Source organism: Anolis carolinensis, unplaced genomic scaffold (genome assembly GCF_035594765.1).
Source record: "Anolis carolinensis isolate JA03-04 unplaced genomic scaffold, rAnoCar3.1.pri scaffold_10, whole genome shotgun sequence".
In the NCBI taxonomy this organism is placed as follows: domain Eukaryota; kingdom Metazoa; phylum Chordata; class Lepidosauria; order Squamata; family Dactyloidae; genus Anolis; species Anolis carolinensis.
This window is the reverse complement of record NW_026943821.1, coordinates 19,635,703-19,648,750: the sequence shown is the minus strand read 5'-3', so window position 1 is coordinate 19,648,750 and position 13,048 is coordinate 19,635,703. Positions and strand designations below refer to the sequence as shown.

The following is a 13,048-nucleotide window of genomic DNA, read 5'->3' as shown; positions in this document are numbered from 1 at the left end:
GGAAACCTTTACCTATAATTTAGTGCTTATTTTACATCATTTCTTGTGTCTGCGTGACACACCGACACATAGCAGCCGACACACGAATGTGCCATGAAATACAGTTTGAAAAGCTCTGCCATAGAGTTTAAAACCATGCATTTGATAAAGGTATGTTTCTTCCTAGTTGTTACGTGCATCCATACTATTTAGAACACATTGTTTTAAGTATTTAACATGGCTTTAAATGTTAAGTATTTAACATTTAACCAGCAGAAATGCTTTTTCCCAAACCAGTGCTGCTAGGAAGCAAGGCTTTATATTTTCAAGGGAGGATGTTGCTCTTCCTTGCAGGCTGGCAATGCTCTTTAGCGTGGGAGGAATGTTCTGGAGTAGAGCTTGACGTAGACGTTGTTGCCGAACTCCAGTTATAATGGGAACCTGTCTGGTTTTGCAGTATTTTGGAGGTTTTGGAAATGGGCAGTTGGTCCCTGATCCTCGAAAACTGCCGGGTCTAGTTTTTGTATCTTGTATGGCATTACAATATCCTTACATTCCTTGTGGAAATAGAAAAGCATAAATACAGTAGAGTCTCACTTATCCAAGCCTCGCTTATCCAAGGTTCTGGATTATCCAAGCCATTTTTGTAGTCAATGTTTTCAATATATCCTGATATTTTGGTGCTAAATTCATAAATATAGTAATTACAACATAACATTACTGCGTATTGAACTACTTTTTCTGTCAAATTTGTTGTATAACATGATGTTTTGGTGCTTAATTTGTAAAATCATAACCTCATTTGATGTTTAATAGGCTTTTTCTTAATCCCTACTTATTATCCAAGATATTCACTTATCCAAGCTTCTGCCGGCCCGTTTAGCTTGGATAAGTGAGACTCTACTGTATTAGCAAACCCTATTGAAGTGAATGACCTCTACTAGAAACTAACATAAAGTCATCCTAGACAATTCTGTTTAGGAAGTTGCTAGGTCTTCCAGGGCGATTCTGTGGCCAACTTCCAGTGGAAGCATACCATAGAATTGCCCAAAGGACTTACAAAATTCCTGGAGAGCACATATTTTGTCAGTTGCTGGTAGGTAAAATAACACATATTGGTCTTAGAAGTACAGTAGAGTCTCACTTATCCAACATAAACGGGCTGGCAAAACGGGCTGATAACCCAGAACGTTGGATAAGTGAATGTTGGATGAGACTCTACTGTATAAAGGCACTTTATTGAATAACTTTGTTATTACGCACTTTGCTTTGACCCCCCCCCCCCCATTTTATTCCTTCGTCTCTTTGGTGGTGAAACTGATTTTTTTTAAAAACTTTTTATCTTGTTTCATGTATTTGTACAATGGTGCTTGAATTTGTTTTTGATTTTATACTGCTTTGTTATTTTATTTTATTTATTGTTTGCTTATATTTTAACTTGTTTATACTTTGTCTTTTTCTCGGCTTGGCCCCATGTTAGCCGCCCCGAGTCCCTTCGGGGAGATGGTGGCGGGATACAAAAATAAAGTATTATTATTATTATTATTATTATTGACACAACGACATTGTATGACACAGCAAACAAGATAGATATGCTGGATTTCGTTTCACAAAATCACAAGTCGAACACTTCCCAAGTGTCTAGGACTGTGTGATGTATTTTCGGATGATGCGTGCAGATCCCAGTAAGGTGGCCTTTTGCAGTTGGCAGATTGTAATTTTGTCAATGTCTATTATTATTATCTATTATCTATTACTATCTATATCTATTACTATTATTATTATTATTATTATTATTATTATTATTATTATTATTATTATTATTCTGTATGTGCTTTGATAGACCTGCAAGAGCTCCAAGCAAACCATTACACTATGTAACAAAATTTGGGGGGTGGGGGGTGGGGGTGGAATCTGTTCCTGGTTTGAAAGTGTTATTTCCTGTTTAATTGTGCAGTACTTACTTTGAAAGTAGTTGTTCTACTCCAGAAATTCCGTTTTTGTGGCTGCCACAAACTAGGTTGAATTGGTTGAGACGGGATGATGAGATATTCATAGGAAAACTAGAACAAAATGTGCTGCAGGATGTCCTTCCCACAGCAACAAAGTTTTTGCAGTTTAATACACTTTCTCATGTTTTTATGATAGAACTGATTAGAAAATGACATTTATAACCCAGGAACAAAAATCTTGTTATATTGTGTTATTATTAATAGTGCCCAGGGGTTCTGCCATGTCCTTGCTTTTGATATTTCCCAGTTCAGAGGTGTTACAGAGATATCCAAAATTTGAGAGGAGGCTGGCTGTTGTTTCTCCATAGGCGTGGTGCTCAGAGTTTGAATCCATGGAGAAGCATGGCTAAGGGCCTGCTCCTTTTCCAGACAATGCCTTCTTCGTAAATAAGGCTCACAGGTTATGAAATATGGTAGAGTTTTGATTGGAAAAGGTCTCCCTGTGCATTGGTTCTCGGTCGATTCTTCATTTCTTGCTGTTGGTGTTGATTTTTCCGCCGACCGCCAAGAGACGGGACGGGCATTTGGGCAGAGCTGACTCACTTGCTTAAAGGATCCCATTGCCTCCTTTGCGTTGACTCAGTGGGGAACAGGAGGATGCGGTCTCCTCTGAGTCCGAATGCCTTTGATGATAAAGCAAGGCAGGGTTTGCGCCTGGAAAGGCCTCTTCTGAAATGGGAAGGTGGCCAGGACTGCAGCACTGATGCTCTCCAAGGGCAGGTCTTTTAAAGTTTTGTTGGAAATTCTGTCTTATTCCTCAGCAGAGGAGATGCAGAGCCAGACAGTAATTGTCCACCTGACCCAGTATTTGAGTCTTTCCAAAACCTTGAATTGAAGATTGTGGGAAAGGAACTACATTGTCAGCAGAGTAGTTCAATACGCAGTAATGTTATGTTGTAATTACTGTATTTACAAATTTAGCACCAGAATATCACAATATATTGAAAACATTGATTACAAAAATGGCTTGGATAATCCAGAACCTTGGATAAGCGAGGCTGTATTTATTATTATTATTATTACATGTATTATTTTACTCTATTATTATTAAAAGGATACATAAGCACATTTACATTGAAGAAGATGAGAATAATGATTTGATAAGAGTTGGGCAGTCTTATCTTAAATTTGAGCTTTATGTAAATATTCAAAAACATTTGACCTACTGATGCCTCAATTAATGTAATTTTATTGGTACAGTAGAGTCTCACTTATCCAACAGTCGCTTATCCAAGGTTCTGGATTATCCAAGCCATTTTTGTAGTCAATGTTTTCAATATATCCTGATATTTTGGTGCTAAATTCATAAATGCAGTAATTACTACATAGTATTACTGAGTATTGAACTACTTTTTCTGCCAGATTTGTTGTCTAACATGATGTTTTGGTGCTTCATTTGTAAAATCATAACCTAATTTGATGTTTAATAGGCTTTTCTTTAGTCCCTCCTTATTATCCACATATTCGCTTATCCAACATTCTGCCGGCCCGTTTATGTTGGATGAGTGAGACTCTACTGTATTATTAATAATAATAAAAATAGAGTATTTTCCTGTATTTATTATTATTATTACATGTATTATTTTACTCTGTTACTATTAAAAGGATACATAAGCACATTTACATTGAAGAAGATAAGAATAATGATTTAATCAGAGTTGGACAATCTTATCTTAAATTACAGCTTTATGTAAATATTCAAAAACATTTAACCTACCGATGCTTCAATTAATGTAATTTTATTGTTATCTGTTTTTATTTCTGATATTTACCATCCTCGGCTTATACTGGAGTCAATATTTTCCCAGTTGTTTTGTGGTAAAATGAGGTGCCTCGGCTTATATTCGGGTCGGCTTATACTCGAGTATATACGGTATATAGTGGAAGAGGGTCCAACTGCTGATTCGAAGAGCAGGTTCATATGGGGCCAAAAGAATGTTATGTCTAATGTTTGGGGTCTATTGTAGTCCACCAAAGACTCCCCAAAAATGGCCATATATCCGACCTTCAGTTGCCTTTCTCTGTCTTACTGGCCAGGCTGTGTTTGAAAAGGTTCCTTGTTGCCATAAGGACTAGAAACCTAATTTATGGCGGCAGAGGAAAGCTACGTAAATGATGTGTCAGTTTGGCAATTGCACGGATAAATGTGGTTCCTGAAATCCTGTTCAAAAACAAGGGAGCATAGGAAGGTGGTGGAGTGACTCAGTGGTTCCGGTTTGCTCACTCCTTTGGAAAAGGGGCTTTTAGTCATGTTGCTCTGCTCCCATTTTTAAGGCTCAGGTTGTCATTCCTCTTGGAAAATGGCGGCATGCGAAAAGCTCACCACGCAGTCATTAGCACATAGTATTATTAGTGTTTCCAGCTCCCTAAGCTGCAAATGTTGGTGTGTTGCCTTGGCAGCTCAAGCACTTCAGTAGTGCCATAAAAAGGCGCTTGGAAAGGCAAGGTGGTGAACTCTCCCCTGGAGTTCACTGCCTTTGAACTTAAGCCTCGGTTCCTTGGAGCTAAATCCAATTGTTAAGTCTTATTTAGAATAGACCTCTTGAGTCGGCTTTCGAAATGCAAGTCGAAAATGGCATTGGTTCCGTGGCCGCGGCTGAATTTCTGCTCCGTCTCTGGATCCCGGGAATTTTCTGATCTCACAGGAAGTGCAAACAATGGCAGGAAAGGCTCCGTCTTTGTGTTGACTTGGCCGAGACTCAGTGGCGAACCTTTGGGCTTTCAAAATGTGATTTGTTTTCCTTGTCCAAAGCTTGGGAATAATCATTTGGCCTTGCAAATGAAGTAGAACTGCAGCTCCCAGCATGCCTCCCCATTGCTTGTGCTGGCTAGAAGACTGATGGGGATTGCAGTCCCATATCCTGATACAGTTACGGTTGCTCTTTGCTATGTTTAAAGCTTTTGTGTGTCACTTTTTCCGAACTTGTCATCAACAATTTCTTTTCACAGTCCTTAGGATTGATGTAAGAATGACCCAGAAATATGAACCCTGCAGTACATGAGCTTCCAACCTTCCAAACCATTGCTTTTGCTGAGAGTTAGTCTAATAATAATTATTATTATTTTATTATGACACAGCAAACAAGATAGATATGCTGTATTTCATATCACAAAATCACAAGTCGAACACTTCCCAAGTGTCTAGGACTGTGTGATGTATTTTCGCATGATGCGTGCAGATCCCAGTAGGGTGGCCTTTTGCAGTTGGCAGATCGTAATTTTGTCAATGTCTATTGTTTCCAAATGCCGGCTGAGATCTTTTGGCACGGCACCCAGTGTGCCCATCACCACCGGGACCACCTGCACTGGTTTCTGCCAGAGTCTTTGAAGTTCAATCTTGAGGTCCTGATAGCGGCTGAGTTTTTCCTGTTGTTTTTCGTCAATGCGACTGTCACCTGGGATGGCAACATCAATGATCCAAACCTTTCTTTTCCTCAACTGTGATGTCTGGTGTGTTGTGTTCCAGATTCGGAAGTCCCACAGTATCTTTGCATGCTCATTTTCCAATATTTTTGCAGGTTTGTGATCCCACCAGTTCTTTGCTGCTGGGAGGTAGTACTTGAGGCATAAGTTCCAATGAATCATTTGGGCCATATAGTTGTGCCTCTGTTTGTAGTCTGTCTGTGTGATTTTCTTGCAGTAGCTGAGGATATGATCAATGGTTTCGTCGGTTTCCTTGCACAGTCTGCATTTTGGGTCATCAGCTGATTTTTCGATCTTGGCCTTGATTGCATTTGTTCTGATGGCTTGCTCCTGGGCTGCAGGGATCAGGCCTTCTGTCTATTATTATTATTATTATTATTATTATTATTATTTGAAACACAACAAGCTGAGTCCACAGCAGACACTCTGCTGGCTGTTGAATTGGATCACACGTCGGACACTTCCCAAGTGTCTAGGTGTAATTTATTATTATTATTATTTTTATTATTATTAGTATTAGTATTAGTATTATGTTCGACTTGTGATTTTGTGATATGAAATCCAGCATGTCTATCTTGTTTGCTGTGTCATACAATAAAATAATAATATCTGTAATAATAATAATAATAATAATATATTTCTTATAACCCACCTCCATCTCCCCGAAGGGACTCAGGGCGGCTTACTTGGGACAAGCCTTAAAAACACCAGTTTGATGTACAATTAAAACACAATACAAATTACAAGATTAAAACATAGCAAAATAATTATTCAAAACATCATAAAATGAAGGCACAACCATATCAATAACATCTGAATTGAAAAAGCCATATGTTAAAATGACCTTTAAAAGTGCCTTTCGAAATGTAACTACATTACTTTGAACTATGACTAATCATGATTCTCACTTGTAACTTTAGTTTACAGTAGAGTCTCACTTATCCAAGCCTCGCATATCCAAGCTTCTGGATAATCCAAGCCATTTTTGTAGTCAATGTTTTCAATACATTGTGATATTTTGGTGCTAAATTCGTAAATACAGTAATTACAACAACATTACTGTGTATTGAACTGCTTTTTCTGTCAAATTTGTTGTAAAGCATGAAGTTTTGGTGCTTAATTTGTAAAATCATAACTTAATTTGATGTTTAATAGGCTTTTCCTTAATCCCTCCTTATTATCCAACATATTCGTTTATCCAATGTTCTGCCGGCCCGTTTATGTTGGATAAGTGAGACTCTACTGTATGTCTAAGCATCATGATTCGCTTGTAATTTTAGTTACAGTAGAATCTCACTTATCCAAGCTAAACGGGCTGGCAGAAGCTTGGATAAGCGAATATCTTCGATAATAAGGAGGGATTAAGGAAAAGCCTATTAAACATCAAATTAGGTTATTATTTTACAAATTAAGCACCAAAACATCATGTTGTACAACAAATTTCACAGAAAAAGTAGTTCAATAGACAGTAATGTTATTTTGTAATTACTGTATTTATGAATTTAGCACCAAAATATCACGATATATTGAAAACATTGACTATAAAAATGGCTTGGATAATCCAGAGGCTTGGATTAGTGAGACTCTACTGTACTTCCAAACGTACGTCATGACGTGCTCGCCTTCACCTGTGTGCCCAGTTCCATCTCTTTTATATTTCTGATTCTATTATTATTACTATGTTTATTTTTACCCCACTTTTTCTCTCCACAAAGAGACTCAACGTGGCTTGCATTTAAAAGCATTTCAACACAATGTAAAATCTACAAACATCAGAATAGGATGAACTCTCATTGGTATTTAAAAAAAAAATCAGTTAAAATCCATAGAAACATATTCAAAACCATAGCACCCCGACTTGGATCTTTAAAACCTTTCTGGCATTGTTGTTGAAAGCGAGGAATGTCATGAGGCTCTATTGCAGCCAAGAAAGCCAATGCTAAGAATGGCTTTGTCGAGGGCTTTTGTCGAAGCTGCAAGAGATTAATGGCAAGTTGCCAAGGGAGAGGTGCTTTTTGCAGGAGAAGGAGGAGGTTGTGCCGGAGACAAATTGCCTTGGTGCGTATTCTCCCCTCGAATTATTATCAAAATAGTGACTCCTCTTTCTCTCTCTGCCTTTGGAGATGGAACAGGTGCTTGGTGGGTGGCGAGAGCAATGCAAGAAATGCCGCCGATCCAGGGCTGACGGGTGTCTGTCCTGGAAACCATCCCTATATATACATATCCTCTGACGCTTTGCCATCGCACCAGCATACCTCCTTCTGTGATAATGGCCCATCATCCCCTCCTTCCGTCTTTAGGAGCCATTTGGGTCCTAAGTATTCCCTTAAAGCTCCACTGTTTCTCTGGTCTGCAATTGCTTCTTTTGGCCCCATATGAATCTGGTCTTCGAATGAGCAGTTGGACCCTCTTACACTAACTGCTGAGCTGCTGAACTTGCTTGAGCTCCCACTGTTAGCCCCAGCTTCTGCCAGCCTAGCAGTTTATTTATTATTTATTTATTTACAGCATTTAGATTCCTCCCTTCTCACCCCGAAGGGGACTCAGGGCGGATCACATCTATATATATAAAAGGGTAATGAAATTTCGGCCTAGGACAAAACAACAAAACTACACACCCCAGAAACACTAAACTTGGCAGCACAACCCCTTACCCATGCCTCTACGCAGGCCTGTAGCGAGGGGGTGGTTTTAGGGGTTCAACCCCCCCCCCCCCGAAATTTTTCAGGTTATAAAAAAAACCCTGGTTTATTCATGAATTTTAACTGGTTAACCAAATCCCCATGCTAAGTCTATGAGACACAAAACATTAAGAACCCCTCCAGGCACTATCTCAAGCAGATATTGACAGGTTTGTAGCGGGGAGGGGTGTGTGCTAGGGGTTAAACCCCCCCCCCCCAAATTTTCAAAACCCCTCCCGAAATTTTTTTCTGGCTACGGCCCTGCCTCTACGTTCATACAACAAAAAGAAAATAAAAACAAGGAGAGGAACAATTGTTTTTATCCAATTGCTGCCAGTTAGACGGCTAAGCTCCGCCCACTTGGTCTCCTAGCAACCCACGCAGACCAGGGGACAGGCAGAGTTAGGCCTCACTTAGGCCTCTTCCCCACTGCCTATAAAATACAGATTATCAGATTTGCACTGGATTATATGGCAGTGTAGACTCAAGGCCCTTCAACACAGCTATATAACCCATTTATAATCTTATATTATCTGCTTTGAACTGGATTATCTTGACTCCACATTGCCATATAATCCACTTCAGTGTGCAGTCAGACACGACTGGACTTAATGTCAGGAGAAAACCTTTACCCTTTACCTTAACTACCACCAATTCATCAATACTTTATTTCCCATACCACCAGACTTCACCACAGCAACGCGTGGCCGGGCACAGCTAGTTACACATATAGGCAAACATTCGATGCCTTTTAACATAGGCAAACATTCGATGCCTTTTAACATAGAACAAAGACAAGACAAACATAGGCTCCGAGGGGCCTCGAACTCATGAACTCCTGGTCAGAGTGATTCATTGCAGTTAATTGCAGCTGGCTTGCTCTCCCGCCTGCGCCACAGCCCGGGCCTGTTAAAAAACATGCAAATGTACTGTATATACTCAAGTATAAGCCTAGTTCTTCAGCCCTCTTTTTAAGACTGAAAAAGCCCCTCTCGGCTTATACTCGGGTGAGAATCCTGGTTGGCTTATATTTGGGTCAGCTTATACTCAAGAATATTTATTTATTACTAGCTATGCCCGGCCACACGTTGCTGTGGCGAAGTATGGTGGTATGGGAAATAAAGTATTGAGGAATTGGTGGTAGTTAAAGTAAAGGGTAAAGGTTTTACCTTACATTAAGTCCATTATAAATGGGTTATATAGCTGTGTGGAAGGGCCTTGAGTCTACACTGCCATATAATCCAGTTAAAATCAGATAATCTGTATTTCATAGGCAGAGGGGAAGAGGCCTAAGTGAGGCCTAACTCTGCCTGTCCCCTGGGCTGAGTGGGTTGCTAGGAGATCAAGTGGGTGGAGCTTAGCCTTCTAACTGGCAGCAATTGGATAAAAACAATTATTCCTCTCCCTCTAATTAGAACGTTATTTTTCTTTTCTTTTTGTTGTATGAACGTGGAGGCATGGATGAGGGGTTGTGCTGCCAAGTTTAGTGTTTCTGGGATGTGTCGTTTTGTTGTTTTGTCCTAGGCCGAAATTTCATTACCCTTTTATATATATAGATTTTTCTCTATTATTATTGGTATTATTACATTTATTATTTTTCTCTATTATTGTTGCTACTATTACATTTAGGTAAAGGTAAAGGTTTTCCCCTGACATTAAGTCCAGTCGTGACCGACTCTGGGGGTTGGTGCTCATCTCCATTTCTAAACCGAAGAGCCGGCGTTGTCTGTAGACACCTCCAAGGTCATGTGGCCGGCATGACTGTATGGAGCGCCATTACCTTCCTGTCGGAGCGGTACCTATTGATCTGCTCACATTTGCATATTTTCAAACTGCTAGGATGGCAGAAACTGGGGCTAACAGCAGGGGCTCACTCTGCTCCCGGATTTGAACCTGGGACCTTTCAATCTGAAAGTTCAGTAGCTCAGCGCTTGAACACGCTGCGCCATTGGGGGCTCCTAGAAGTCCAGTAAAGATAGTATATTGCTACCTGGCCTCCTGTCACACATAAGACCCCGTTGTGCTTTGCCCCTGGCATCGGAGTCCCTTCCAGATTTGGAGCTCATTTCCCTTTGCATTTGCACCGCTTTGTTTTGGAAGAAAGAAGCAGTGTCCCTTTGGGGGAAACGGGGGATTTTTGCATATTGGCAACCCCCATGAAACGGGGTCCATCTAACTCCATCTCCTTTCTTCTGCCCGCTTTGTATAATAATAACCGGGGAGACAAAGGCAGGACAGAGAGGGATGGCACTGAATGCTGATTTTCCAGGTGGCTTCACCGGCCAAAAAGCGGAAAGGCACCTGCTGCCATTGGCTCTGGGCAAAGAGGAATCCAGCCCACAATAGAATCCGGTGGGAGGAACGAGGAGGGAAAGAAAGAGATCCGCTCTGCACCCACTCATCACCTTTGCAAGAACATTGCACGAGGAAGGGGTGGCTGCCTTATATTGCATAAAAGCATAAATTGCACCTGTGGATATAAATTGCACTAAGGAAGAGAAGGGTTTCAAGGGTAGCGTCTGCACAGCATCATAGTTGGAAGGGACCCCCAAAGGCCATCCAGTCCAACCCCATTTTGCCAGGCAGGAACACACCATCCAAGCCCTTCCGACAGATGGCCATTCAGCCATAGATACATGGGTATAGATACGAGTCAGAGAGAGAGAGCTGATAGATTTTTTTATAAACACACATAGAGAGAGAAAGAATCCTTGAATTGGCAGAAAGGCACAATCAAAACCCTCCTGACAGATGGCCTTTCAGCCATAGATACATGGGTATAGATACGAGTCAGAGAGAGAGCTGATAGATGTTTATTTTATATATATATATATATATATATATATATATATATATATATATATACACACACACACACACACACACACACACACACACACACACACACACATACACACACACACACACACACACACACACACACACACAAAATACAGAGAAGAAATCCTTGAATTGGCAGAAAGGCACAATCAAAGCCCTTCTGACAGATGGCTATCCAGCCATAGATATGTCATAAATATGCTTGAGAGATGCTAGACAACATATAAGCGAATCCAACATATTCGCTTATCCAACATTCTGCCGGCCCGTTTATGTTGGATAAGCAAGACTCTACTGTGTATACACACACATACACACACACACACACACACAGTAGAGTCTCACTTATCCAAGCTAAACAGACCGGCAGAAGCTTGGATAAGCAAATATCTTGGATAATAAGGAGGGATTAAGGAAAAGCCTATTAAACATCAAATTAAGTTATGATTTTACACATTAAGCACCAAAACATCACGTTATACAACAAATTTGACAGAAAAAGTAGTTCAATACCCAGGAATGTTATGTTGTAATTATTGTATTTATGAATTTAGCACCAAAATATCATGATATATTGAAAACATTGACTACAAAAATGCCTTGGATAATCCAGAACCTAGGATAAGCGAGTCTTGGATAAGTGAGACTCTCTCTCTCTCTCTCTCTCTCTCTCTCTCTCTCTCTCTATATATATATATATATATATATATATATATACACACACACACACACACAGAGAGAGAGAGAGAGAGAGAGAGAGAGAGAGAGAGAGAGAGAGAGAGAGAGAGAGAGAATCCTTGAATTGACAGAAAGGCACAATCAAAGCCCTCCTGACAGATGGCCATCCAGCCATAGATATGCCATAGATATGCTTGAGAGATGCTAAACAGATCAATATGAGTGAGATATATATATATATATATATATATATATATATATATATATATATATAATAGATATATTATAGGATCCTTGATTTGGAAGGGAGCCCAAAGGCTATCCAGTCCAACCCTCTTGTGCCAGGCAAGAAGACACAATCGAAACTCTCCCAACCGATGACCACTCAACAAATAGATGGCCATAGATGAGAAGGGGAGAGATAATATGTGTGTGTGTGTGTGTGTGTGTGTGTATGATATATTATAGATTCCTAAAGTTGGAAGGAACCCCAAATGCCATCCAGTCCAACCTTCTTCTGCTAGGCAGAAAGGCACAATCCAAGCCCTCCTGACAGATGGCCCTCCAGCCTAAAAACCTCCAGAGAGGAAGATGCCACCAGCCTATATCCCATTTCAGCCAGAAGAGACCCCCAAAGGCCACCTACTCCAACCTTCTTCTGCCATACAGGAAATACACCATCAAAGCTCACCCAACAGATGGCCATGGAGAAAGTAGACTGTGGAGAAAGGTGGAGCAGGGTCCCCAAATGTTTATGCCAAGTAACTCTTTAAGGTGCTGCAAGTTACCGTATATACTCGAATATAAGCCGACCCGAATATAAGCCGAGGCACCTAATTTTACCGCAAAACCCTGGGAAAACATTGACTCAAGTATAAACCGAGGGTGGCAAATTTCAGAAATAAAAATAGATACCAATAAAATTACATTAATTGAGGCATCAGTAGGTTAAATGTTTGTGAATATTTACGTAAAGCTCAAATTGAAGATAAGACTGTCCAACTCTGATCAAATCATTATTCTCATCTTCTTCAATGTAAATGTGCTTATGTATCCTTTTAATAATAATCGAGTAAAATAATACATGTAACAATAATAATAATAAATACAGGAAAATAATACATGTAATAATAAATAGAGTAAAATAATAAATGTAATAATAATAAGATCAGAGTGAAATAATAAATGTATTAATAATAATAATAAATAGAGTAAAATAAATGTAATAGTAGCAACAATAATAGAGAAAAATAATAAATGTAATACAGTAGAGTCTCACTTATCCAACACTCGCTTATCCAATGTTCTGGATTATCCAATGCATTTTTGTAGTCAATGTTTTCAATATATCGTGATATTTTGGTGCTAAATTCATAAATACAGTAATTACTACATAGCATTACTCCGTATTGAACTACTTTTTCTGACAAATTT

At 39.6% G+C, this 13,048-nt stretch overlaps 1 protein-coding gene across 21 annotated transcripts in view; it reads left to right on the top strand.

Annotated features, from left to right (window-relative positions):
* macf1 (microtubule actin crosslinking factor 1) overlaps window positions 1-13,048 on the top strand; it is a 319,723-nt gene that overhangs the window by 241,285 nt on the left and 65,390 nt on the right. The gene's annotated exons all lie outside the window — the stretch shown is intronic.